Source organism: Curcuma longa, chromosome 11, assembly GCF_044706935.1.
Source record: "Curcuma longa cultivar G26 ecotype Majalengka, Jawa Barat chromosome 11, ITB_CL_G26_1.1, whole genome shotgun sequence".
NCBI lineage: Eukaryota > Viridiplantae > Streptophyta > Magnoliopsida > Zingiberales > Zingiberaceae > Curcuma > Curcuma longa.
This window is the reverse complement of record NC_133871.1, coordinates 5,353,329-5,358,557: the sequence shown is the minus strand read 5'-3', so window position 1 is coordinate 5,358,557 and position 5,229 is coordinate 5,353,329. Positions and strand designations below refer to the sequence as shown.

The window sequence follows — 5,229 nt, the reverse complement described above, 5'->3', positions numbered from 1 at the left end:
TTGAATCAAAACAATCACAAGTAGTTGATTATTTCCGTTCAAACACTTTGAACTTCTCACCGACCACAGAAAGAAAAAAAAGAAGCCAAAGAAATGAGTCTTACAAGTTTCTACTTCGATGGTACAGAAGAACTTTCTTCTTTGGGTAAGAAATTAACCTTGTATTAAATTGCTGTACAACAAAAAAAGGCATAAGATAAAGTTCACCATCCTAATGATTCGACAATGCCATGCCTTAAATTTGTTCATTGCCTAAGATAATTAACCTTATCTACCCATAGAAAATAGCGACAAGTTTATGTGATCCACACACAAGATCCAGCTCTCCAAACTCTTATCATCCTCAGATGACTGACTACAGAGTTATCAAGATTTTCCTCCTTTTGATGGCTGTTCAATTAACACAGAAAATAGATTTCTTCAGTTAATAAGTTGTTTTTCAAGTTCAACAAAGCTTAGACTTTTAAAAATCATTTATCTTTTCCAAGGAAAAACCCACCAAAAACTGGCTTAGAAAGAACAAGAAGTTGGAGTGAAAATGTCACCTTCTTAGGCATCTTAGTGATTGTGCCAGGGTTTACTGGTGTTGATGCTTTCAAAATCTGAAACGAACATAACAGGCTTTCATTTATAGTCAACATAGCACCTACATTGTCAAATTCCCCACAATAGTTTGGAGCCGAAAAATCGTGACTAATCTTCTGTGAGCAAAAAACTCGTATCCGTCCTCTACTACCTGTAAAAATCAACAACTTGACCACCATCACCAAGTGTATAGAAGCGGAAACTTAAGCAACGAGGGAGGAAAACAAACACTCACTTGATGAGCTCGACAAATAAGATCAAGATCATTTTTCTCCAAAAACTCAACAAGCTTATCAGCACCAAAAGTTACTGAAACTCCTCGATCACTCTCACCCCACCCTTGCACTGCAGGATCAGGATCAGACCAAAGCAGGTCACATAGAATCCCATAGTCTGGAATCTCGGTCGGCCTTGGGATATTCCGAATATCATACATGTTTTGCAACTCGGGTGAAAGACCACCATGCATGCACAATATTTTTTCATCTATCAGGGCTGCAAATGGCAAGCAGTTGAAGCAATCACAAAATGTTTTCCATAGCCGAACATTAAATCTTCTTTTGCATTCATCATAAAAGCCATATACTCTATTGATTTTAGCATCTTCATGATTGCCTCTTAGAAGGAACACTTTGTCGGGATACTTTACTTTATAAGCTAGAAGCAAGCATATAGTTTCCAAGCCATATTTGCCCCTATCTACATAATCCCCAAGAAACAAATAAGATGAATGAGGGGAAGCCTCCAATTTCGAACATCTTCAACAAGTCAAGATATTGTCCATGTATATCACCTGCAATAAAAGTAACACTTCAAAGTTAGCTCTTCTGCAGCTTCTCAAACAAATTAATCAGGATAAAATATAAGATGGTGAAATTAGCATAGATTCCAAGACAGCATCACCATAGAACAAATCAGGCACACATCGTTGGTGGGAAAGATCTTTCCTATAACGAAAGTGAACTGAAAGTTAAAATTGGAGAAGTTTGAATGATTATTTAGAATAGAAGTCATTTTTTGTGCACCAAATTGGTTTGTCAATCAAGAAGGCACAAAAGAGATTATATGGAAATCCCTGCAGATATTCCATATTTATCATTCACTTATTTGAGTTCGTTAATAAGAAATCTTGGGGCATGATAATGGTGAGTTGTTATCCCAAAATTGCCACCATAAAGAAATTAGTAATATAACAAAAGATCAAAAATTTCCATCATCTGTGTCAATTGTAGAACAAGAACAATCAAAAGAGAGCTCCTAGCAAGGAACTCAATTTTGCCAAAATTGAAAGCTGCAGAAAGAAAATGAGAAGCTAGACTATGTGAAATAATGACAAAGAAAGGGGATGATGAAATAATCGGCATAACTGCGTCAACTGAAATCTATAGAGTGCATTTATCATTATACAGAAAAATGCATAACTTGATTGAGGAACATGGTTAGAATGCTGATTCTTAATACAAGCAGTCAACCCTAAACCCTCCTGTCATCCAATCTAGTTTGCATAGAATCTCAACAAAAGTATCGGGATTCAAAAATATAAGCTAAAAGATATGCCTCCGCAAAGAAAATTGGCAGAACAAATCTTCAAAGATGAAATCAATGCAAACCAGTCATCTTCACAATTCTCTATATGCGATCATCCGATAAACCATATGGTTTACTAGTATCAATTCCCCTTTGACCAATAAAATACCGGAATTCTAGTCACTTTCTTTCCGTTTTTGAGCAATTGCCAATAAGGAGAAGAGAATTTTCTACATCCGATTGCACATAGATAGAGGGAGTGAATAATGGGAATTGACCGCAGATCTTGATGGGAGCGCGGAGCTCAAGGAGATTCGGCTGCGAGAGGAGCACTTTCTTGGCCTCGACGCAGAGCTGCCGGATCTCCGCCTCAAAGAGCTGCACCTGCCTTCCGCCTCCGGTGAGCAGCCTCCTTATGACGTCGTCCAGCACAGGGCCATCCATGGCCCCAATCGAGGCCCTCGTCATCATCATCTTCGCTCCGTCGCGCCTCCTTCCGAGTACCCCAACTCCAAGACGGCGTCAGGCGACTCCTCCTCCGACCCCGAGGCTTCGCCCTCTCTGGATCTTGCGATCGTGGGCGGAAGCTTCGGAAAGTTCAGAGCTTTGAGCACGGCGACGACGACAAGACGAGGCGGAAAACACGACGACCTTTTGCTATCGAGGAAAGAAAGCGCGTCGAAGCATCCTTGCCGTCCGATCAAGATTTCTGAAGCCTCCATCCGTCTGATTAAGCGCGTGGCGTGGGCGCACCCGCACACCGGATCATACGTAATCCGGTTCGGATATTTCATGGCACCTGCTTAACGCCACCCGAAACGTTTACCGCGGTGAAGAAAAGAGAGGGTCCCACGCACAACAAGTGAGTAGGAATGCGGGTACCTTTCACATAAAATAAAATTATACTTTTGATTTTTCACATTTTTAGAATTTTAATTTAATTATCAAAATCTTTGTTTATTAATAAATACTCTGTCTGCCCCTCAAAATTTTTTTAAATTTTTTCACCGGGTACCTAATATAATAAAACACTTTTTCTCTAACATAATAGAAATAAATACTTTGGAGAGTAAGCTATAGAATTTTAGTTAAATTCTAACAACTAATTGGATACATTCTCTTAAGATGATTAATAATATTCAGCTTTTCCTTTTACTAGAAAGAAAAAAAACTCATAATAAAGAAAAATCTCTCTTGAATTTTAAATATTATTTAAAAAATGCCTTTGATATTCAAAAATCCTTAACAGTTATACAGGAAATATCCTAATAGTGAAGCTAAGGAAACAAGGATGGAAAAAGTGGCATTTTGAATAAAAGAGTAGTTAAATTTTCTCTAATGACTCATAATCTGAAAGCTTCCTGTTGCATGGAAGTAAAAGGTTAAAGCACACTTCAACGATCAATTTTCATGATCATCTATAAAGAAATAAATCGAAAAATTATAATTAACCACTACCAAAAAAGACAAATCAGTTTATCAGCACACACAGATGCTAGTATTTTGTCATATCATTTTATCAGCACTTTACCGGACTAAATGTATCCAAAAAAAATGCAAAATCAAGAACTTGAACTTTCATAAGTTCCAATCTCATTTCATGACTAATTCTTGAACATTCTAACTTGGTGGGTGGGTCTAAGTAAGGATCGAAAGACAGTACTTACATAAAGTTCAGTTCATCATTAAGTATTCTTGGCAAAGTGCAGTGTCTACAAAAGATAAACAGTGGAAAAAGGTCTACCAAAGGTATCAATCAAATCACTTGTAAGGTCGGCAAGACATCACATTCATAGGGAGAAGCATAAATGAGGTTGCATGTAGAGTTTAAAAAATCCCTGTATTATAAATAGTTTTGGAACATTAATGTTTTAGAACTTAAATGGTAGTAGGATTGTGATGGTGATAATTGTCTTAGATAAAGGAACTTCTCAGGGTTATATTCTCTTAAATGTAAAAAGATCATTCTAATAATGGTCTTGATCGTGGTTGATCATAGTTTAAAATCTCATATTGTATCTGGCAACACGAGCGAAATATTTCATTCTGCCTATCGATCGACACAACGTCGACATCAGCACGCGGCTCCGCATTGGCCACGAAGGCATCGTGCAATCCCCGCGGCCACCACGAAGGCGACATGCATCCCTATGGCCGTCGTAGAGGTTGCACGATCCCCTCGATAGCTACGACCGTTGTGGAGGAGTCGCGCATCCCACAACTAGACCCGACCTCAGGCCAGGTCTAGCCCAGACTTGTAATCGAGTCAACGGGCTTGGTACCCATTGACCTGGTTGCCCAGCCGAAACTTTAACGGGCATGATAGGGTGCCAGGTCGATTACGGTTCCAGCCCATTAAAAATCGTCAGTTTGAATTTTTTTTACCATTTAATCAATAGTTCTTACCTTTGAAGCCGCTGGTTCTAGCTGTTTGAGGTTTTTTTATATTTTTTTTACGATTAATATCATTTGATTTTTTTTATCAATGGCTACGATTTAGTATTTGTTACTCTTCAAACTCTAAAAATAGAATGCTCATTTATTGTTTCCACACACATTTTCTCTACTCTCATTCTCAATTCTGCAATCTCTATGCGCTTTCGACTCCAATTCTATATGTTTTCAACTTCCACTTTCGATTACAATGGAAGGAGATAGAGGAGCTCCGTTATTTCGATCTCAGAATGATAAGGAAATAATGAATTCAAATGAGAAGCTCAATATTCAATCCACCGATGATGAGATCGAGCAACTTTCGATACCTGAAACATAAAAAAGTACCAATGCAATCACTTCTAAGGTTCAAGAAGTTCCTTTTTTAAAATCTTCTATTTTTATTGAACATTTTGAAAAGGTCATTCTTTCGTTAAGAGAATTGCGTATAAAATGTAAACACTGTAGTGTTTTCTATAAATTCTAAACTGATGGCGGCTATGGGTCGTTGAAACGACATGTAGAAACAAAGCATGTGTCATAATATAGAATCAATCATGCTCAAACATAATTATCTAGATTTTTCACAAGTGGAAGTACTGATTTTGATTTATTTTTATACTCCGATAATAAATTAAAAGAAGCATTAGCTAGATTTGTTTCCGTAGAATATCTTTTGCCATT

At 37.6% G+C, this 5,229-nt stretch overlaps 1 pseudogene; it reads right to left on the bottom strand.

Annotated features, from left to right (window-relative positions):
* On the bottom strand, positions 1-2,724 carry LOC141838263 (serine/threonine-protein phosphatase PP1-like; annotated as a pseudogene).
* Positions 2,725-5,229: the final 2,505 nt, after the last annotated feature.